Here is a 25,291-nt window from a genome sequence, read left to right on the forward strand (position 1 = left end):
CAATTTAGGTTAACTAGCGGGCACTTGGAAGATCTAGGTTAACTAGCGGGCACTTAGACTATCAAAGTTAACAAGTGAGAGCTTGTACTATGTAGGTTAACTAGCGTGCACTTGGACTATCTAGGTTACGTAGCAGGCACTTGGTATATAGGTTAACTAGCGGGTACTTGGACTATGTAGGTTACGTAGAAGGCACTTGGACTATCTAGGTTGCCTAGCGGGCACTAGGACTATGTAGGTTAACTAGCGTGCCCTTGGACTATCTAGGTTACGTAGCGGGCACTTGGACTATGTAGTTTCCCTAGCGGGCATTTGGACTATGTAGGTTACCTAGCGGGCACTTGGACTATCTAGGTTAACTAGCGGGCACTTGGACTTTGTAGGTTCCCTAGCGGGCATTTGGACTATATAGATAACCTAGCGGGCATTTAGACTTTGTAGGTTACCTACCGGGCTGTTGGCCTATCTAGGTTACCTAGCGGGCACTGGGACTATCTAGGTTAACTAACGGGCACTTGGACTATGTAGGTTCCCTACAGGGCCCTTGGACTATGTAAGTTCCCTAGAGGGCACTTGGACTATGTGGGTTGCCTAGTGGGCATTTGGGCTATCTAGGTTACCTAACGGGCACTTGGCCAAAGTAGGTTAAATAGCGGGCATTTGGACTATGTAGGTTGCCTAGCGGGCACTTGGACTATGTAGGTTCTCTATCGGGCACTTGGAGAATGTAGGTTAACTAGGGGGCACTAGGACAATGTAGGTTACCTAGGGGGAACTTGGACTATATAGCTTAACTAGTGGGCACTTGGACTATCTAGGTTACCTAGCAGGCACTTGGACAATTTAGGTTAACTAGCGGGTACTTGGACTATCTGGGTTACCTAGCGGGCACTTGGACTATGTAGGTTGCCTAGCGGGCACTTGGACTATGTAGGTTCCCTAGCAGGCACTTGCATTATGTAGGTTCCCTATTGGGCACTTGGACTATGTTGGTTAACAAGCGTGCCCTTGGACTATATAGGTTACGTAGCAGATATTTTGTATATAGGTTAACTAGCGGGCACTTGGTCTATGTAAGTTAACTTGAGGACACTTTCACTATCTAGGTTAACTAGTGGGCCCTTGGACTACGTAGGTTAACTAGCAGGGACTTGGACAATTTAGGTTAACTAGCGGGCACTTGGACGATCTAGGTTAACTAGCGGGCACTTGGACTATCAAAGTTAACAAGTGAGCCCTTGGACTATGTATGGTAACTAGCGGGCCCTTGGACTATCTAGGTTACCTAGCGGGCACTTGGACTATGTAGGTTAACTAGAGGACACTTGGACTATCTAGGTTAACTAGTGGGCCCTAGGACTATGTAGGTTAACTAGCAGGCACTTGGACAATCTAGGTTAACTAGGGGGCCATTGGACGATCTACGTTAACTAGCGGGCACTTGGACTATCAAAGTTAACAAGTGAGCCCTTGGACTATGTAGGTTAACTAGCGGGCCCTTGGGCTATCTAGGTTACCTAGCGGGCACTTGGACTATATAGGTTACGTAGCGGGCACTTGGACTATGAAGGTTACCTAGTGGGCACTTGGACTATCTTGGTTAACGACGGGCACTTGGAATATGCAGGTAACCTAGCGGGCACTTGGAGTATATAGGTTTCCTAGCGAGCACTTGGACTTCAAGGTTAACGAACGGGCTCTTTGTCTATGTAGGTTGTCTAGCGGGCACTTGGATTATCTAGGTTAGGTAACGGGCACTTGGACTATCTAGGTTACCTAGAGGGAACTTGGACTATCTAGGTTACCTAGCAGGAACTTGGACAATGTAAGTTACCTAGCGGGCACTTGGACTATCTAGGTTACCTAATGGGCACTTTGACTATCTAGGTTATATAGCGGGCCCTTGTACTATGTAGGTTAACTAGCGAGCACTTGGACTATCTACGTTAACTAGCGGACCTTGGACTATGTAGGTTAACTAGCGGGCCCTTGGACTATCTAGGTTAACTAGCGGGCACTTGGAGTATGTAAGTTCCCTAGCCGGCATTTGGACTGTCTATGTTAACTAGCGGGCACTTGGAATATGTAGGTTAACTAGCGGACACCTGAACTATGTAGGTTACCAAGCAGGCACTTGGACTATCTAGGTTAACTAGCGGGCACTTGGACTATCTAGGTTAACTAGCATGCACTTGGACTATGTAGGTTCCTTAGCGGGCACTTGGACTATCTAGGTAGCCTAGCGGGCACTTGGACTATCTGGGTAAACTAGTGGGCCCTTGGACTATGTAGGTCAACTAGCAGGCACTTGGACAATCCAAGTTAACTAGGGGGCACTTCGATGATCTAGGTTAACTAGCGGGCACATGGACTATCAAAGTTAACAAGTGAGCCCTTGGACTATGTAGGTTAACTAGCGGGGCCTTGGACTATCTAGGTTACCTAGCGGGCACTTGGACTATGTAGGTTACCTAGTGGGCACTTGGACTATCTAGGTTAACGAACGGGCACTTGGAATATGCAGGTAACCTAGCGGGCACTTGGACTGTCTAGGTTACCTAGCGGGCACTTGGACTTCTAGGTTAACGAACGGGCTCTTGGACTATGTAGGTTGCCTAGCGGGCACTTGGACTATCTAGGTTAGGTAACGGGCACTTGGACTATCTAGGTTACCTAGCGGGAACTTGGACAATGTAAGTTACCTAGGCGGCACTTGGACTATCTAGGTTACCTAACGGACACTTGGACTATGTAGGTTCCCTATCGGGCATTTGGACTATATAGATAACCTAGCGGGCATTTAGACTTTGTAGGTTACCTACCGGGCTGTTGGACTATCTAGGTTACATAGCGGGCACTTGGACTATATAGGTTAACTAGCGAGCACTTGGACTCTAGGTTTCCTAGTGGGCACTTGGACTATATAGGTTACCTAGCGGGCCCTTGGACTATGTAGGTTCCCTAGCGGGCATTTGGACTATATAGGTTAGCGAACGGGCACTTGGACTATGTAGGTTACCTAGCGGGCACTTGGACTACATAGGTTACCTAGCGGGCACTTGGACTATCTAGGTTAACTAGCGGTCACTGGGACTATCTAGGTTACCTAGCGGGCACTTGGACTATGTAGGTTCCCTAGCGGGCATTTGGACTATATAGATAACCTAGCGGGCATTTAGACTTTGTAGGTTACCTACCGGGCTGTTGGACACTCTAGGTTACCTAGCGGGCACTGGGACTACCTAGGTTAACTAACGGGCACTTGGAATATGTAGGTTCCCTAGAGGGCCCTTGGACTAGGTAAGTTCCCTAGAGGGCACTTGGACTATGAGGGTTCCCTAGTGGGCATTTGGGCCCTCTAGGTTACCTAACGGGCACTTGGACTATGTAGGTTAACGAGCGGGTATTTGGACTATGTAGGTTACCTAGCGGGCACTTGGACTATGTAGGTTACCTAGCGGGCACTTGGACTATGTAGGTTAACTATCGGGCACTTGGAGAATGTAGGTTAACTAGGGTGCACTAGGACAATGTAGGTTACCTAGCGGGGCTTTGGACTATCTAGGTTACCTAGGGGGACCTTGGACTATATAGGTTAACTAATGGGCACTTGGACTATCTAGGTTACCTAGCAGGCACTTGGACTATGTAGGTTAACTAGCGGGCACTTGGACTATCTAGGTTTCCTAGCGGGCACTTCGACTATGTACGTTCCCTAGCGGGAACTTGGATTATATACGTTAACTAGCGGGCACTTGGTATATGTACGTTTCCTAGCGGGTACTTGGACTATCTATGTTAACTAGGTGGCACTTGGACTATGTAGGTTAAAGAGCGGGCACTTGGACTATCTAGGTTAACTAGCGGGCCCTTGGACGATGTAGGTTAACTAGCGGGCCCTTGAACTATGTAGGTTAACTACCGTGCACTTGGACTATCTAGGTTAACTAGCGTGTACTTGGACTATGTAGGTTAACTAGCTGGCCCTTGGACTATGTAGATTCCCTAGCGGGCACTTGGACTATGTATGTTCCAGAGCGGGCACTAGGACTATGTAGGTTCCCTAGCAGGCACTTGGACTATGTAGGTTTCAGAGCGGGCACTTGGACTATGTAGGTTAACTAGCGTGCCCTTGGACTATCTAGGTTACGTAGCAGGCACTTGGTATATAGGTTAACTAACGGGCACTTGGACTATGTAGGTTACGTAGCAGGCACTTGGATTATCTAGGTTAACTAGCGGGCATTTTGACTATCTAGGTTAACTAGCGTGCACTTGGACTATGTAGGTTCCTAAGCGGGCACTTGGACTATCTATGTTAACTAGCGGGCACTTGGACTATGTAGGTTCCCTATCGGGCACTTGGACTCGGTAGGTTACCAAGCGGGCACTTGGTCTATCTAGGTTAACTAGCGGGCACATGGACTATCTAGGTTAACTAGCGAGCACTTGGACTATCTAGGTTAACTAGCGGGCACTTGGACTGTTAGGGTCCCTAGAGGGCATTTGAACTATATAGGTTACCTAGCGGGCACTTGGACTATGTAGGTTAACGGACAGGCACTTGGACTATGTAGGTAACATAGTGTTCACTTGAACTGTCTAGGTTACCTAGCGTGCCCTTGGACAATGTAGGTTATCTAGCGTGCCCTTGGACTATGTAGGTTCCCTAGCGGGCATTTGGACTATATAGATAACCTAGCGGCATTTAGACTTTGTAGGTTACCTACCGGGCTGTTGGACTATCTAGGTTACCTAGCGGGCACTGGGACTATCTAGGTTAACTAACGGGCACTTGGACTATGTAGGTTACCTAGAGGGCCCTTGGACTATGTAAGTTCCCTAGAGGGCACTTGGACTATATGGGTTCTCTAGCGGGCATGTGGGCTATCTAAGTCACCTAACGGGCACTTGGACTATGTAGGTTAACTAGCGGGCATTTGGACTATGTAGGTTACCTAGCGGGCACTTGGACTATGTAGGTTCTCTATCGGGCACGTGGAGAATGTAGGTTAACTAGGGGGCACTAGGACAATGTAGGTTACCTAGCGGGCCTTTGGACTATGTAGATTAACTAGTGGCACTTGGACTATCTACGTTAACTAGCGGGCTCTTGGACTATCTAGGTTATCTAGCAGGCACGTGGACTATGTAGGTTAACTAGTGGGCCCTTGGACTATGTAGATTAAGTAGCGGCACTTGGACTATGTATGTTCCAGAGCGGGCACTTGGACTATGTTGGTTCCCTAGCAGGCACTTGGACTATGTAGGTTCCAGAGTGGGCACCTGGATTATCTAGGTTCCCTAGCGAGCACTTGGACTATGTAGGTTAACTAGCGGACACTTGGAGGATCTAGGTTAACTAGCGGGTACTTGGACTATGTAAGTTAACTAGCGGGCCTTTGGACTATGTAGATTAACTAGTGGCACTTGGACTATCTACGTTAACTAGCGGGCTCTTGGACTATGTATGTACCTTACGTACACTTGAACTATGTAAGTTAACTACCGGGCACTTGGACTATGTAGGTTAACTAGCGGGCCCTTGGACTATGTAGGTTAAGTAGCAGACACTTGCACTATGTAGGTTACCTAGCTGGCACTTGGATTATATAGGTTAAATAGCGGGCACTTGGACTATGTAGGTTAACAAGCGGACACTTGCACTATGTAGGTTACCTAGCGGGCACTTGGACTATGTAGATTAACTATTGGACACTTGGACGATCTAGGTTAACTAGCGGGCACTTGGACGATCTAGGTTAACTAACGGGCACTTGGACTATCAAAATTAACAAGCGACCCTTGGACTATGTACATTAACTAGCGGGCCCTTGAACTATGTATGTTAACTAGCGGGCCCATGGACTATGGAGGTTTACTAGCGGGCCCTTGGACTATCTAGGTTCCCTAAAGGGCACTTGGACTATCTATGTTACCGAACGGGCACTTGGACTATCTAGGTTACCTAGCGGGTACTTGAACTATCTAGGTTAACTAGCGGGCACTTGGACTATGTACGTTCCCTAGCGGGCACTTAGACTATCTATGTCAACTAGCGGGCACTTGGAATATGTAGGTTAACTAGCGGACACTTGCACTATGTAGGTTACCTAGCAGGCACTTGGACGATCTAGGTTAACTAGCGGGAACTTGGACTATCTAGGTTAACTAGCGGACCTTGGGCTATGTAGGTTAACTAGCGGGCCCTTGGACTATGTATATTAACTAGCAGGCACTTGGATGATCTAGGTTAACTAGAGGGCACTTGGACTATCTAGGTTACCTAGCGGGCATTTGGACTATGTAGGTTACCTAGCGGGCACTTGGACTATGTAGGTTCCCTATGGGGCACTTGGAAAATGTAGGTTAACTTGGGGGCACTAGGACAATGTAGGTTACCTAGCGGGACTTTGGACTATCTAGGTTACGTAGGGGGACCTTGGACTATGTAGGTTAACTAGTGGGCACTTGGACTACCTAGGTTACCTAGCAGGCACTTGGACTATGTAGGTTAACTAGCGGGCACTTGGACTATCTAGGTTACCTAGCGGGCACTTGGACTATGTACGTTCCCTAGCGGGCACTTGGACTATCTACGTTACCTAGCAGGCACTTGGACTATGTCTGTTAACTAGCGGGCACTTGGACTATCTAGGTTACCTAGCGGGCACTTGGACTATGTACGTTTCCTAGCGGGTACTTTGACTATCTAAGTTAACTAACGTGCACTTGGACTATGTAGGTTCCTTAGCGGGCACTTGGACTATCTAGGTTGCCTAGCGGGCACTTGGCCTATGTAGGTTAACTAGCAGGCACTTGGACAATCTAGGTTAACAAGCGGACACTTGGACTATGTAGGTTAACTAGAGGACACTTGGACTATCTAGGTTAACTAGTGGGCCCTTGGACTATGTAGGTTAACTAGCAGGCACTTGGACAATCTAGGTTAACTAGCGGGCACTTGGACGATCTAGGTTAACTAGCGGGGAGCTGAACTATCAAAGTTAACAAGTGAGCCCTTGGACTATGTAGTTTAACTAGTGGGTCCTTGGACTATCTTGGTTACCTAGCGGGCACTTGGACTATGTAGGTTACCTAGTGGACACTTGGACTATCTAGGTTAACGAACGGGCACTTGGAATATGCAGGTAACCTAGCGGGCACTTGGATTCTCTAGGTTACCTGGCAGGCACTTGGACTTTGAGGTTAACGAACGGGCTCTTGGACTATGTAGGTTGCCTAGCGGGCACTTGGACTATCTATGTTAGGTAACGGGAACTTGGACAATCTAGGTTACCTAGCGGGAACTTGGACAATGTAAGTTACATGGCAGGCACTAAGACCATCTAGGTTACACAGCGGGCACTTGGACTATGTAGGTTAACTAGCGAGCACTTGGACTCTAGGTTACCTAACGGGCACTTGGATGATCTAGGTTACCTAGTGGGCACTTGGACTATGTAAGTTCCCTAGCCGGCACTTGGACTATATATGTTAACTAGCGGGCACTTGGAATATGTAGGTTAATTAGCAGACACTTGCACTATGTAGGTTACCTAGCAGGCACTTGAACTATCTAGGTTAACAAGGGGCACTTGGACTATCTAGGTTAACTAGCATGCACTTGGACTATGTAGGTTCCTTAGCGGGCACTTGGATTATCTAGGTTGCCTAGCGGGCACTTGGACTATGTAGGTTAACTAGCGTGACCTCGGACTATCTAGGTTACGTAGCGGGCACTTGTTATATAGGTTAACTAGCGGGCAATTGGACAATGTAGGTTAACTAGAGGACACTTGGACTATCTAGGTTAACTAGTGGGCCCTTGGACTATGTAGGTTAACTAGCAGCCACTTGGATAATCTAGGTTAACTAGCGGGCACTTGGAAGATCTAGGTTAACTAGCGGGCACTTGGACTATCAAAGTTAACAAGTGAGCCCTTGGACTATCTAGGTTACCTAGCAGGCCCTTGGACTATCTAGGTTACCTAGCAGGCACTTGGACTATATAGGTTACCTAGCGGGCACTTGGACTATGTAGGTTACCTAGTGGTCACTTGGACTATCTAGGTTAACGAACGGGCACTTGGAATATGCTGGTAACGTAGCGGGCACTTGGACTGTCTAGGTTACCTAGCGGGCACTTGGACTTCTAGGATAACAAACGGGCTCTTGGACTATGTAGGTTGCCTAGCGGGAAATTGGACTATCTAGGTTAGGTAACGGGCACTTGGACTATCTAGGTTACCTAGCGGGAACTTGGACAATGTAAGTTACCTAGCGGGCACTTGGACTATGTAGGTTAACTAGCGAGCACTTGGATTCTAGGTTACCTAGCGGGCCCTTGGACTATGTAGGTTTCCTAGCGGGCACTTGGACTATCTAGGTTAACGAACGGGTACTTGGACTATGTAGGTAACCTAGCGGGCACTTGGACAGTCTAGGTTACCTAGCGGGCACTTAGACTATCTAGTTTAACGAACGGGCACTTGGACTATCTAGGTTAACTAGCGGGCACTTGGACTATCTAGGTTACCTAACGGGCACTTGGACTATGTAGGATCCCTAGCTGGCATTTGGACTATATAGATAACCTAGAGGGCATTTAGACTTTGTAGTTTACCTACCGGGCTGTTGGACTATCTAGGTTACCTAGCGGGCACTGGGACTATCTAGGTTAACTAACGGGCACTTGGACTATGTAGGTTCCCTAGAGGGCCCTTGGACTATGTAAGTTCTATAGAGGGCACTTGGTCTATGTGGGTTCCCTAGCGGGCATTTGGGCTATCTAGGTTACCTAACGGGCACTTGGACTATGTAGGTTAACTAGTGGGTCCTTGGACTATCTTGGTTAACTAGCGGGCACTTGGACTATATAGGTTACTTAGCAGGCACTTGGACTATGTAGGTTACCTAGTGGACACTTGGACTATCTAGGTTAACGAACGGGCACTTGGAATATGCAGGTAACCTAGCGGGCCCTTGGACCCTCTAGGTGACATGGCGGGCCCTTGGACTTTTAGGTTAACGAACGGGCTCTTGGACTATGAAGGTTGCCTAGCGGGCACTTGGACTATCTAGGTTAGGTAACGGGAACTTGGACTATCTAGGTTACCTAGCGGGAACTTGGACAATGTAAGTTACATGGCAGGCAATTGGACTATCTAGGTTACACAGTGGGAACTTGGACTATGTAGGTTAACTAGCGAGCACTTGGACTCTAGGTTACCTGGCGGGCACTTGGACTATCTAGGTTACCTAGTGGGCACGTGGACTATGTAAGTTCCCTAGCCGGCACTTGGACTATATATGTTAACTAGCGGGCACTTAGAATATGTAGGTTAACTAGCGGACACTTGCACTATGTAGGTTACCTAGCAGCCACTTGAACTATCTAGGTTAACAAGGGGCACTTGGACTATCTAGGTTAACTAGAGTGCACTTGGACTATGTAGGTTCCTTAGCGGGCACTTGGACTATCTAGGTTGCCTAGCGGGCACTTGGACTATGTAGGTTAACTAGCGTGCCCTTGGACTATATAGGTTACGTAGCAGGCACTTGGTATATAGGTTAACTAGCGGGCACTTGGACTATGTAGGTTAACTAGCAGGCACTTGGAAAATCTAGGTTAACTAGCGGGCACTTGGAAGATCTAGGTTAACTAGCGGGCACTTGGACTATCAAAGTTAACAAGTGAGCCCTTCGACTATCTAGGTTACCTAGCGGGCACTTGGACTATATAGGTTACCTAGCGGGCACTTGGACTATGTAGGGTACCTAGTGGGCACTTGGACTATCTAGGTTAATGAACGGGCACTTGGAATATGCAGGTAACCAAGTGGGCACTTGGGCTGTCTAGGTTACCTAGCGGGCACTTGGACTTCTAGGTTAACGAACGGGCTCTTGGACTATGTAGGTTGCCTAGCGGGCACTTGGACTATCTAGGTTAGGTAACGGGCAGTTGGACTATCTAGGTTACCTAGCGGGAACTTGGACAATGTAAGTTACCTAGCGGGCACTTGGACTATCTAGTTTACCTAACGGGCATTTTGAATATCTAGGTTACATAGCGGGCACTTGGACTATGTAGGTTAACTAGCGAGCACTTGGATTCTAGGTTACCTAGCGGGCACTTGGACTATCTAGGTTACCCAGCGGGCCCTTGGACTATGTAGGTTTCCTAGCGGGCACTTGGACTATCTAGGTTAACGAACGGGCACTTGGACTATGTAGGTAACCTAGCGGGCACTTGGAAAGTCTAGGTTACCTAGCGGGCACTTGGACTATCTATGTTAACGAATGTGCACTTGGACTATCTAGGTTAACTAGCGGGCACTTGGACTATCTAGGTTACCTAACGGGCACTTGGACTATGTAGGTTCACTAGAGGGCCCTTGGACTATGTAAGTTCCCTAGAGGGCACTTGGACTATGTGGTTTCCCTAGCGGGCAATTGGGCTATCTAGGTTACCTAACGGGCACTTGGACTATGTAGGTTACCTAGCGGGCACTTGTACTATTTAGGTTACCTAGCAGGCACTTGGACAATCTATGTTAACTAGCGGGCACTTGGACTATGTAGGTTCCCTATCGGGCACTTGGACTAGGTAGGTTCCCCAAGCGGGCACTTGGTCTATCTAGGTTAACTAGCGGGAACTTGGACTATCTAGGTTAACTAGTGAGCACTTAGACTATCTAGGTTAACTAGCGGGCACTTGGACTGGTAGGGTCCCTAGAGGGCATTTGGATTATATAGGTTACCTAGCGGGCACTTGGACTATGTAGGTTAACGGACAGGCACTTGGACTATGTAGGTAACCTAGTATTCACTTGAACTGTCTAGGTTACCTAGCGGGCCCTTGGACGATGTAGGTTAACTAGCGTGCCCTTGGACTATGTAGGTTAACTAGCTGGCACTTGGACGATCTAGGTTAACTAGCGGGTACTTGGACTATGTAAGTTAACTAGCGGGCCCTTGGACTATGTAGATTAACTAGCGGCACTTGGACTATTTACATTAACTAGCGGGCCCTTGGACTATGTAGATTCCCTAGCGGGCATTTGGACTATGTATGTTCCCTAGCGGGCACTTGGACTATGTATATACCTTACGGACAATTGAACTATGTAAGTTAACTACCGGGCACTTGGACTATGTAGGTTAACTAGCGGGCCCTTGGACTATGTAGGTTAACTAGCGGACACTTGCACTATGTAGGTTACCTAGCGGGCACTTGGACTATGTAGATTAACTAGAGGACACTTGGACAATCTAGGTTGACTAGCAGGCACTTGGACGATCTTGTTTAACTAACGGGCACTTGGACTATCAAAGTTAACAAGCGACCCTTGGACTATGTACGTTAACTAGCGGGCCCTTGAACTATGTAGGTTAACTAGTGGGCCCATGGACTATGTAGGTTTACTAGCGGGCCCTTGGACTATCTAGGTTCCCTAAAGGGCCCTTGGTCTATCTATGTTACCGAACGGGCACTTGGACTATCTAGGTTACCTAGGGGGACCTTGGACTATGTAGGCTAACTAGGGTGCCCTTGGACGATCTAGGTTACATAGCGGGTACTTGAACTATCTAGGTTAACTAGCGGACACTTGCACTATCTAGGTTACCTAGCGGGCACTTGGACTATGTACGTTCCCTAGCGGGCACCTGGACTATCTACATTACCTAGCGGGAACTTGGACTATGAACGTTAACTAGCGGGCACTTGGACTATGTAAGTTTCCTAGGGGGTACTTGGACTATCTATGTTAACTAGCGGGCACTTGGACTATGTACGTTCCCTATCGGGCACTTGGACTAGGTAGGTTCCCTAGCGGGCACTTGGTCTATCTAGGTTAACTAGCATGCACTTGGACTATCTAGGTTAACTAGCGGGCAGTTGGACTATTAGGGTCCCTAGCGGGCATTTGCACTATATAGGTTACGTAGCGGGCACTTGGACTATGAGATTAACGAACAGGCACTTGGACTATGTAGGTAACTGAGTGGTCACTTCAACTGTCTAGGTTACCTAGCGGGCACTTGGACTATGTAGGTTAACTAGCGGGCACTTGGACTATCTAGGTTAACGAACGGGCACTTGGACTATGTAGGTAACCAAGCGGGCACTTGGACAGTCAAGGTTACCTAGCGGGCACTTGGACAATCTAGGTTAACGAATGGGCACTTGGACTATGTAGGTTACCTCGCGGGCACTTGGACTATCTAGGTTCCCTAACGGGCACTTGGACTGTGTAGGTTAACTAGCGGGCACTTGGACTATCTAGGTTAACTAGCGGGCCCTTGGACGATGTAGGTTAACTAGCGGGCCCTTGATCTATGTAGATTAACTGGCGGGTACTTGGAAGATCTAGATTAACTAGCGTGTACTTGGACTATGTAGGTTAACTAGCGGGCCCTTGGACTATGTATGTTCCAGAGCGGGCATATGGACTATGTAGGTTCCCTAGCAGGCAAGTGGACTATGTAGGTTCCAGAGCGGGTACTTGGACTATCTAGGTTCCTTAGCGGGCACTTGTACTATGTAGGTTAACTAGAGTGCCCTTGGACTATCTAGGTTACGTAGCAGGCACTTGGTATTTAGGTTAACTAGTGGGCACTTGGACTATGTAAGTAACTAGCGGACACTTGCACGGTCTAGGTTAACTAGCGGGCCCTTGCACTATGTAGGTTAACTAGCGGGCCCATGGATTATGTAGGTTTACTAGCAGGCACTTGGACTATCTAGGTTAACTAGCAGGCACTTGGACTATGTAGTTTCCCTAGCGGGCATTTGGACTATTTAGGTTACCTAGCGGGCACTTGGACTATGTAGGTTACCTAGCGGGCACTTGGACTATCTAGGTTACCTAGCAGGCACTTTGACTATCTAGGTTAACTAACGGGCACTTGGACTATGTAGGTTGCCTAGCGGGCACTTGGATTATGTAGGTTCCCTATCGGGCACTTGGACTATGTAGGTTAACTAGCGGGCACTTGGACTGTCTAGGTTACCTAGCGGGCACTTGGATTATCTAGTTTAACGATCGGGCACTTGGACTATGTAGGTTACCTAGCTGCCACTTGGACTATCTAGGTTAGCTAACAGGCACTTGGACTATCTTGTTCCCTAGCGGGCACTTGTACTATCTAGGTTACCTAGCTGGCACTAAGACTATGTAGGTCAACTAGCGGGCCCTTGGACTATCTAGGTTAGCTAACGGTCACTTAGATTATGTAGGTTAACTAGCAGGCACTTGGAATATGTAGGTTGACTAGCGTACAGTTGCACTATGTAGGTTTACTAGCGGGCCCTTGGACTATCTAGGTTCCCTAAAGGGCATTTTGACTATCTAGGTCACCGAATGGGCACTTCGACTATCTAGGTACCTAGCGGGCACTTGGACTATATAGGCTAACTAGGAAGCCCTTGGACGATCTAGGTTACCTAGCGGGTACTTGAACTATCTAGGTTAACTAGCGGGACTTGCACTATCTAGGTTTCCTAGCGGGCACTTGGACTATGTATGTTCCCTAGGGGCACTTGGACTATCTATGTTAACTAGCGGGCACTTGGAATATGTAGGTTACATAGCAGGCACGTGGACTATCTAGGTTAACTAGCGGACATTTGGACTCTCTAGGTTACCTAACGGGCACTTTGACTATCTAGGTCACATAGCGGGCACTTGGCCTATGTAGGTTAACTAGCGAGCACTTGGACTCTAGGTTACCTAGCGGGCACTTGGACTATCTAGGTTACCTAGCGGGCGCTTAGATTATGTAGGTTTCCCAGCGGGCACTTGGACTATCTAGGTTAACGAACGGGCACTTGGAGTATGTAGGTAAACTAGCGGGCACTTGGACAGTCTAGGTTACCTAGCGGGCACTTGGACTATCTAGGATAACGAACGGGCACTTGGACTATGTAGGTTACCTAGCGGGCACTTGGACTCTGTAGGATCCCTATCGGACATTTGGACTATATAGATAACCTAGCGGGCATTTAGACTTTGTAGGTTACCTACCGGGCTGTTGGAATATCTAGGTTACCTAGCAGGCACTGGGACTATCTAGGTTAACTAACGGGCACTTGGACTATGTAGGTTACCTAGAGGGCCCTTGGACTATGTAAGTTCCCTAGAGGGCACTTGGACTATATGGGTTCTCTAGCGGGCATGTGGGCTATCTAAGTCACCTAACGGGCACTTGGACTATGTAGGTTAACTAGCGGGCATTTGGACTATGTAGGTTACCTAGCGGGCACTTGGACTATGTAGGTTCTCTATCGGGCACTTGGAGAATGTAGGTTAACTAGGGGGCACTAGGACTATGTAGGTTAAGTAGTGGGCACTTGGACTATCTAGGTTACCTAGCACGCACTTGGACTATGAAGGTTAACTAGCGGGCACTTGGACTATCTATGTTAACTAGCGGGCACTTGGACTATGTAGGTGCCCTATCCGGCACTTGGACTAGGTAGGTTCCCTAGCGGGCACTTGGTCTATCTAGGTTAACTAGCGGGCACTTGGATTATCTAGGTTAACTAGCGAGCACTTGGACTATCTAGGTTAACTAGCGGGCAATTGGACTATTAGGGTCCCTAGAGGGCATTTGGACTATATAGGTTACCTAGCGGGCACTTGGACTATGTAGGTTAACGAACTGGCACTTGGACTATGTAGGTAACCTAGTGTTCACTTGAACTGTCTAGGTTACCTAGCGGGCCCTTGGACGATGTAGGTTAACTAGCGTGCCGTTGGACTATCTAGGTTAATTAGCGGGCCCTTGGACTATGTAGGTTAACTAGCGGACCTTGGACTATGTAGATTAACTAGCGGCACTTGGACTATCTACGTTAACTAGCCGGCCCTTGGACTATGTAGATTCCCTAGCGGGCACTTGGACTCTGTAGGTTCCAGAGGGGGCACTTGGATTATCTAGGTTCCCTAGCGAGCACTTGGACTATGTAGGTTAACTAGCGGACACTTGGACGATCTAGGTTAACTAGCGGGTACTTGGAGTATGTAGGTCAACTAGCGGGCCCTTGGACTATGTAGATTAACTAGGGGCCCTTGGACTTCCAGGTTAACTAGCGGACCTTGGGCTATGTAGGTTAACTAGCGGGCCCTTGGACTATGTAGGTTAACTAGCAGGCACTTGGACGATCTAGGTTAACTAGAGGGCACTTGGACTATCTAGGTTACCTAGCGGGCATTTGGACTATGTAGGTTACCTAGTGGGCACTTGGACTATGTAGGTTCCCTATCGGGCACTAGGACAATGTAGGTTACCTAGCGGGACTTTGGACTATCTAGGTTACCTAGGGGGACCTTGCACTAGGTAGGTTAACTAGTGGGCCTTTGGAGCATCTGGGTTACCTAGCAGGCACTTGGACTATGTAGGTTAACTAGCGGGCACTTGGACTATCTAGGTTACCAAGCGGGCACTTGGACTATCTAGGTTACCTAGCGGGCACTTGGACTATGTACATTCCCTAGCGGGCACTTGGACTATCTACGTTACCTAGCGGGAACTTGGACTATGTACGTTAACTAATGGGCACTTGGACTATGTACGTTTCCTAGCGGGTACTTGGACTATCTATGTTAACTAGCGGGCAATTGGACTATGTACGTTCCCTAGCGGGCACTTGGACTAGGTAGGTTCCCTAGCGGGCACTTGGTCTATCTAGGTTAACTAGCAGGCACTTGGAATATCTAGGTTAACTAGCGAGCAATTGGACTATCTAGGTTAACTAGCGGGCACTTGGACAATTAGGGTCCCTAGCGGGCATTTGGACTATATAGGTTACCTAGCGGGCACTTGGACTATGAGGTTAATGAACAGGCACTTGGACTATTTAGATAACCTAGTGGTCACTTGAACTGTCTAGGTTACCTAGCGGGCACTTGGACTATGTAGGTTAACTAGCAGGCACTTGGACTATCTAGGTTAACTAGCTGGCCCCTGGACGATGTAGGTTAACTAGCGGACCCTTGAACTATGTACGTTAACTACCGAGCACTTGGAAGATCTAGGTTAACTAGCGTGTACTTGGACTATATAGGTTAACTAGCGGGCCCTTGGACTATGTAGATTCCCTAGCGGGCACTTGGACTCTGTATGTTCCAGAGCGGGCACTTGGACTATGTAGTTTCCCTAGCAGGCACTTGGACTATGTAGGTTCCAGAGCGGGCACTGGGAAAATCTAGGTTCCTTAGAGGGCACTTGTACTATGTAGGTTAACTAGCGTGCCCTTGGACTATCTAGGTTCGTAGCGGGCACTTGGTATATAGGTTAACTAGCGGGCACTTGGACTATGTAGGTTAACTAGCGGACACTTGCACGATCTAGGTTAACTAGCGGGCCCTTGGACTATCTAGGTTAACTAGCAGGCACTTGGACTATGTAGTTTCCCTAGCGGGCATTTGGACTATTTAGGTTACCTAGCGGGCACTTGGACTATGTAGGTTACCTAGCGGGCCCTTGGACTATCTAGGTTACCTAGCAGGCACTTTGACTATCTAGGTTAGCTAACAGGCACTTGGACTATCTAGTTCCCCTAGCGGGCACTTGAACAAGCTAGGTTACCTAGCTGGCACTAGGACTATATAGGTCAACTAGCGGGCCCTTGGACTATCTAGGTTAGCTAACGGTCACTTAGATTATGTAGGATAACTAGCAGGCACTTGGATTATGTAGGTTAACTAGCGGACAGTTGCACTATGTAGGTTTACTAGCGGACCCTTGGACTATCTAGGTTCCCTAAAGGGAACTTGGACTATGTAGGTTACCTAGTGGGCACTTAGACTATGTAGGTTCCCTATCGGGCACTAGGACAATGCATGTTACCTAGCGGGACTTTGGACTATCTAGGTTACCTAGGGGGACCTTGGACTATGTAGGTTAACTAGTGGGCACTTGGAGTATCTGGGTTACCTAGCAGGCACTTGGACTATGTAGGTTAACTAGCGGGCACTTGGACTATCTAGGTTACCTAGCGGGCACTTGGACTATGTACATTCCCTAGCGGGCACTTGGACTATCTACGTTACCAAGCGGGAACTTGGACTATGTACGTTAACTAACGGGCACTTGGACTATGTACGTTTCCTAGCGGGTACTTGGACTATCTATGTTATCTAGCGGGCAATTGGACTATGTACGTTCCCTAGCGGGCACATGGACTAGGTAGGTTCCCTAGCGGGCACTTGGTCTATCTAGGTTAACTAGCAGGCACTTGGACTATCTAGGTTAACTAGCGAGCAATTGGACTATCTAGGTTAACTAGCGGGCACTTGGACTATGAGGGTTCCTAGCGGGCATTTGGACTATATAGGTTACCTAGCGGGCACTTGGACTATGAGGTTAATGAACAGGCACTTGGACTATGTAGATAACCTAGTGGTCACTTGAACTGTCTAGGTTACCTAGCGGGCACTTGGACTATGTAGGTTAACTAGCGGGCACTTGGACTATCTAGGTTAAGTAGCTGGCCCCTGGACGATGTAGGTTAACTAGCGGACCCTTGAACTATGTACGTTAACTACCGGGCACTTGGAAGATCTAGGTTAACTAGCATGTACTTGGACTATGTAGGTTAACTAGCGGGCCCTTGGACTATGTAGATTCCCTTGCGGGCACTTGGACTATGTATGTTCCAGAGCGGGCACTTGGACTATGTAGGTTCCCTAGCAGGCACTTGGACTATGTAGGTTCCAGAGCGGGCACTTGGAAAATCTAGGTTCCTTAGTGGGCACTTGTACTATGTAGGTTAACTAGCGTGCCCTTGGACTATCTAGGTTCGTAGCGGGCACTTGGTATATAGGTTAACTAGCGGGCACTTGGACTATGTAGGTTAACTAGCGGACACTTGCACGATCTAGGTTAACTAGCGGGCCCTTGGACTATCTAGGTTAACTAGCAGGCACTTGGACTATGTAGTTTCCCTAGCGGGCATTTGGACTATTTAGGTTACCTAGCGGGAACTTGGACTATGTAGGTTACCTAGCGGGCACTTGGACTATCTAGGTTACCTAGCAGGCACTTTGACTATCTAGGTTAGCTAACAGGCACGTGGACTATCTAGTTCCCCTAGCGGGCACTTGTACTAGCTAGGTTACCTAGCTGGCACTAGGACTATGTAGGTCAACTAGCGGGCCCTTGGACTATCTAGGTTAGCTAACGGTCACTTAGATTATGTAGGATAACTAGCAGGCACTTGGAATATGTAGGTTAACAAGCGGACAGTTGCACTATGTAGGTTTACTAGCGGACCCTTGGACTATCTAGGTTCCCTAAAGGGCACTTGGACTATCTAGGTTACCGAATGGGCACTTGGACTATCTAGGTTACCTAGCGGGCACTTGGACTATATAGGCTAACTAGGGAGCCTTTGGACGATCTAGGTTACCTAGCGGGTACTTGAACTATCTCGGTTAACTAGCGGGCACTTGGAATATGTAGGTTACATAGCAGGCACGTGGACTATCTAGGTTAACTAGCGGGCACTTGGACTATCTAAGTTAACTAGAGTGCACTTCGACTATGTAGGTTCCTTAGCGGGCTCTTGGACTATCTAGGTTGCCTAGCGGGCACTTAGACTATGTAGGTTAACTAGCAGGCACTTGGACAATCTAGGTTAACTAGCGGGCAGCTGGACTATCAAAGTTAACAAGTGAGCCCTTGGACTATGTAGTTTAACTAGTGGGTCCTTGGACTATCTTGGTTACCTAGCGGGCATTGGGACTATATAGGTTACCTAGCGTGCACTTGGACTATGTAGGTTACCTAGTGGGCACTTGGACTATCTAGGTTAACGAACGGGCACTTGGAATATGCAGGTAGCCTAGCGGGCACTTGGACGATCTAAGTTAACTAGCGGGTACTTGGACTATGTAGGTTAACTAGCGGGCCCTTGGACTATGTAGATTAACTAGCGGCACTTGGACTATCTACGTTAACTAGCGGGCTCTTGTACTATGTAGATTCCCTAGCGGGCATTTGGACTATGTATGTTCCCTAGCGTGCACTTGGACTATGTATGTACCTTACGGACACTTGAACTATGTAAGTTAACTACCGGGCACTTGGACTATGTAGGTTAACTAGCGGGCCCTTGGACTACGTAGGTTAACTAGCGGACACTTGCACTATGTAGGTTACCTAGTTGGCACTTGGACTATGTAGGTTAACTAGCAGGCACTTGGACGATCTAGGTTAACTAGAGGGCACTTGGACTATCTAGGTTACCTAGCGGGCATTTGGACTATGTAGGTTACCTAGTGGGCACTTGGACTATGTAGGTTCCCTATCGGGCACTAGGACAATGTAGGTTATCTAGCGGGACTTTGGACTATCTAGGTTACCTAGGGGGACCTTGGACTATGTAGGTTAACTAGTGGGCACTTGGAGTATCTAGGTTACCTAGCAGGCACTTGAACTATGTAGGTTAACTAGCGGGCACTTGGACTATCTAGGTTACCTAGCGGGCACTTGGACTATATACGTTCCCTAGCGGGCACTTGGACTATGTATGTTAACTAGCGGGCACTTGGAATATGTAGGTTACCTAACAGGCACTTGGACTATCTAGGTTAACAGGCGGGCACTTGGACTATCTAGGTTAACTAGCGGGCACGTGAACTATATATGTTCCCGAGCGGGCACTTGGACTATCTATGTTAACTAGCGGGCACTTGGACTATGTAGGTTCCTTAGCGGGCACTTGGACTATCTAGGTTTTCTAGCGGGCACTTGGACTATGTAGGTTAATAAGCGAGCACTTGGACTCTAGGTTACCTAGCGGGCACTTGGACTATCTAGGTTACCTAGCGGGCCCTTGCACTATATAGGTTAACGAACGGGCACTTGGACTATGTAGGTTACCTAGCGGGCACTTGGACTATGTAGGATCGCCATCAGACATTTGGACTACTTAGGATACCTAGCGGGCACTTGGACTATCTAGGTTAACTAGCGGGCACTTGGACTATCTAGGTCAACTAGCGGGCCCTTGTACTATGTAGGTTAACTAGCGGGCCCTTGGACTATGTAGGTAAACTAGCGGGCACTTGGACTATCTAGGTTACCTAGCTGGCACTAGGACTATCTAGGTTACCTAGCTGGCACTAGGACTATGAAGGTTCCCTAGTGGGCACTAGGATTATCTAGGTTACCTAGCGGGCACTTGGACTATGTAGGTTGCCTAGCGGGCACTTGGACTATGTAGGTTCCCTATCGGGCACTTGGACTATGTAGGTTAACAAGCGGGCACTTGGACAGTCTACGTTACCTAGCGGGCACTTGGATTATCTAGGTTAATGAACGGGCACTTGGACTATGTAGGTTGCCTAGCCGCCACTTGGACTATCTAGGTTAGCTAACAGGCACTTGGACTATCTAGGATCCCTAGCGGGCACTTGTACTATCTAGGTTACCTAGCTGGCACTTGGACTATGTATGTCAACTAGCAGGCCCTTGTACTATCTAGGTTAGCTAACGGGCACTTAGATTATGTAGGTTAACTAGCGGGCACTTGGAATATGTAGGTTAACTAGCGGACACTTGCACTATTTAGGTTAACTAGTGGGCCCTTGGACTATCTAGGTTCCCTAAATGGCACTTGGACTATCTAGGTTCCCTAAAGGGCACTTGGAATATCTAGGTTACCTAGCGGGCACTTGGACTATCTACCTTACCTAGCAGGCACTTGGACTATGTACTTTAACTAGCGGGCACTTGGACTATGTACGTTTCCTATGGGTATTTGGACTATCTATGTTAACTAGCGGGCACTTGAACTATGTAGGTTCCCTATCGGGCACTTGGACTAGGTAGGTTCCCTAGCGGGCACTTGGTCTATCTAGGTTAACTAGCGGGCACTTGGACTATCTAGATTACCTAACGGGAACTTGGACTATTTAGGTTAACTAGCGGGCACTTGGACTATGTAGGTTAACTAGCGGACACTTGCACGATCTAGGTTAACTAGCGGGCCCTTAGACTATCTAGGTAAACTAGCAGGCACTTGGACTATGTAGTTTCCCTAGCGGGCATTTGGACTATTTAGGTTACCTAGCGGGAACTTGGACTATGTAGGTTACCTAGCGGGCACTTGGAATATCTAGGTTACCTAGCAGGCACTTTGACTATCTAGGTTAGCTAACAGGCACTTGGACTATCTAGTTCCCCTAGCGGGCACTTGTACTAGCTAGGTTACCTAGCTGGCACTAGGACTATGTTGGTCAACTAGCGGGCCCTTGGACTATCTAGGTTAGCTAACGGTCACTTAGATTATAAGGATAACTAGCAGGCACTTGGAATATGTAGGTTAACTAGCGGACAGTTGCACTATGTAGGTTTACTAGAGGGCCCTTGGACTATCTAGGTTCCCTAAAGGGCACTTGGACTATCTAGGTTACCGAATGGGCACTTGGACTATCTTGGTTGCCTAGCGGGCACTTGGACTATGTAGGTTCACTAGCAGGAACTTGGACAATCTAGGTTACCTAGCGGGCACTTGGACTATGTAGGTTACCTAGTGGACACTTGGACTATCTAGGTTAACGAATGGGCACTTGGAAAATGCAGGTAACCTAGCGGGCATATGGACTCTCTAGGTTACCTGGCGGGCACATGGACTTCTAGGTTAACGAACGGGCTCTTGGACTATGTAGGTTGCCTAGCGGGCACTTGGACTATCTAGGTTAGGTAACGGGAACTTGGACTATCTAGGTTACCTAGCGGGAACTTGGACAATATAAGTTACCTAGCAGGCACTTGGACTATCTAGGTTACACAGCGGGCACTTGGACTATGTAGGTTAACTAGCGAGCACTTGGACTCTAGGTTACCTAGCGGGCACTTGGACTATCTAGGTTACCTAGTGGGCCCGTGGACTATGTAAGTTCCCTAGCCGACACTTGGACTATCTTTATTAACTAGCGGGCACTTGGAATATGTAGGTTAACTAGCGGACACTTGCACTATGTAGGTTACCTAGCAGGCACTTGGACTATCTAGGTTAACTAGCGTGCACTTCCACTATGTAGGTTCCTTAGCGGGCACTTTGACTATCTAGGTTGCCTAGCGGGCACTTGGACTATGTAGGTGAACTAGCGTGCCCTTGGACTATCTAGGTTACATAGCGGGCACTTGGCCTATGTAGGTTAACTAGCGAGCACTTGGACTCTAGGTTACCTAGCAGGAACTTGGACAATGTAAGTTACCTAGCGGGCACTTGGACTATCTAGGTTACCTAACGGGCACTTTGACTATCTAGGTTACATAGCGGGCACTTGGCCTATGTGGGTACCCTAGCGGGCACTTGGACTATCTATGTTAACTAGCGGGCACTTGGAATATGTAGGTTAACTAGCGGACACTTGGACTATCTAGGTTACCTAGCAGGCACTTGGACTATCTAGGTTACCTAGCGGGCACATGGACTATATAGGTTACCTAGCGTGCACTTGGACTATGTAGGTTACCTAGTGGGCACATGGACTATCTAGGTTAACGAACGGGCACTTGGAATATGCAGGTAACCTAGCGGGCACTTGGACTAACTAAGTTACCTAGCGTGCACTTGGACTATGTAGGTTACCTAGCGGGCACTTGGACTTCTAGATTAACGTACGGGCTCTTGGACTATGTAGGTTGCCTAACGGGCACTTGGACTATCTAGGTTAGGTAACGGGCACTTGGACTATCTAGGTTACCTAGCGGGAATTTGGACAATGTAAGTTACCTAGCAGGCATTTGAACTATCTAGGATACCTTACGGGCACTTTGACTATCTAGGTTACATAGCGGGCACTTTGACTATGTAGGTTAATAAGCGAGCACTTGGACTCTAGGTTATCTAGTGGGCACTTGGACTATCTAGGTTACCTAGCTGGCCCTTGGACTATCTATGTTAACGAACGGGCACTTGGACTATGTAGGTTACCTAGCGGGCACTTGGACTATGTAGGATCCCCATCGGACATTTGGACTACTTAGGATACCTAGCGGGCATTTGGACTATCTAGGTTAACTAGCGGGCCCTTGTACTATGTAGGTTAACTAGTGGGCCTAGGACTATGTAGGTTAACTAGTGGGCCTAGGACTATGTAGGTTAACTAGCGGGAACTTGGACTATCTAGGTTACCTAGCAGGCACTTTGACTATCTAGGTTAACTAACGGGCACTTGGACAATGTAGGTTGCCTAGCGGGCATTTGGATTATATACATAACCTAGCGGGAACTTAGACTTTGTAGGTTACCTAGCGGGCACTTGGACTATCTAGGTTACCTAGCAGGCACTTTGACTATCTAGGTTAACTAACGGGCACTTGGACTATGTAGGTTGCTAAGTGGGCACTTGGACTATGTAGGTTCCCTATCGGGCACTTGGACTATGTAGGTTAACAAGCGGGCACTTGGACTGTCTACGTTACCTAGCGGGCACTTGGATTATCTAGGTTAACGAACGGGCACTTGGACTATGTAGGTTGCCTAGCCACCACTTGGACTATCTAGGTTAGCTAACAGGCACATGGACTATCTAGGATCCCTAGCGGGCACTTGTACTATCTAGGTTACCTAGCTGGCACTTGGACTATCTATGTCAACTAGCGGGCCCTTGGACTATCTAGGTTAGCTAACGGGCACTTAGATTATGTAGGTTAACTAGCGGGCACTTGGAATATGTAGGTTAACTAGGGGACACTTGCACTATTTAGGTTAAATAGCGGGCCCATGTACTATGTAGGTTTACTAGCGTGCCCTTGGACTATCTAGGTTCCCTAAAGGGCACTTGGAATATCTAGGTTACCGAACGGGCACTTGGACTATCTAGGTTACCTAGCGGGCACTTGGACTATGTAGGCTAACTAGGGGGCCCTTGGATGATCTAGGTTACCTAGCGGGTACTTGAACTATCTAGGTTAACTAGCGGGTACTTGGAGTATGTAGGTTACCTACTGGGCTGTTAGACTATCTAGGTTACCTAGCGGGCACTTGGATTATCTAGGTTAACTAACGGGCACTTGGACTATGTAGGTTCCCTAGCGGGCCCTTGGACTATGTAAGTTCCCAAGCGGGCCCTTTGACTATGTAAGTTCCCTGGCGGGCACTTGGACTATGGGGGTACCCTAGCGGGCATTTGGACTATGTAGGTTACCTAGCGGGCACTTGGACTATATTGGTTCCCTATTGGGCACTTGGAGAATGTAGGTTAACTAGGGGGCACTAGGACAATGTAGGTTACCTAGCAGTCCTTTGGACTATCCAGGTTACCTAGCGGGCACTTGGACTATGTACGTTCCCTAGCGGGCACTTGGACTATCTACCTTACCTAGCAGGCACTTGGACTATGTACTTTAACTAGCGAGCTCTTGGACAATGTACGTTTCCAAGTGGGTACTTGGACTATCTATGTTAACTAGCGGGCACTTGGACTATGTAGGTTCCCTATCGGGCACTTGGACTATCTAGATTACCTAACGGGAACTTGGACTATTTAGGTTAACTAGCGGGCACTTGGACTATCTAGGATAACGATCGGGCACATGGACTATGTAGGTAACCAAGCGGGCACTTGGACAGTCAAGGTTACCTAGCGGGCACTTGGACAATCTAGGTTAACGAATGGGCACTTGGACTATGTACGTTACTTCGCGGGCACTTGGACTATCTAGGTTCCCTAACGGGCACTTGGACTGTGTAGGTTAACTAGCGGGCCCTTGCACGATGTAGGTTAACTAGCGGGCCCTTGATCTATATAGGTTAACTAGCGGGGCACTTTGAAGATCTAGGTTAACTAGCGTGTACTTGGACTATGTAGGTTAACTAGCGGGCCCGTGGACTATGTAGATTCCCTAGCGGGCACTTGGACTATGTATGTGCCAGAGCGGGCACTTGGACTATGTAGGTTCCCTAGCAGGCACTTGGACTATGTAGGTTCCAGAGCGGGCACTTGGACTATCTAGGCTCCCTAGCGGGCACTTGTCCTATGTAGGTTAACAAGCGTGCCCTTGGAGTATCTAGGTTACGTAGCGGGCACTTGGTATATAGGTTAACTTGCGGGCACTTGAGCAGTCTAGGTTACCTAGCGGGCCCTTGGACGATGTAGGTTAACTAGCGGGCCCATGAATTATGTAGGTTTACTAGCAGGCACTTGGACTATCTAGGTTAACTAGCGGGCACTTGGACTATGTAATTTCCCTAGCGGGAATTTGGACTATTTAGGTTACCTAGCGGGCACTTGGACTATGTAGGTTACCTAGCGGGCACTTGGAT

Source organism: Tenrec ecaudatus, chromosome 5 (genome assembly GCF_050624435.1).
Source record: "Tenrec ecaudatus isolate mTenEca1 chromosome 5, mTenEca1.hap1, whole genome shotgun sequence".
NCBI lineage: Eukaryota > Metazoa > Chordata > Mammalia > Afrosoricida > Tenrecidae > Tenrec > Tenrec ecaudatus.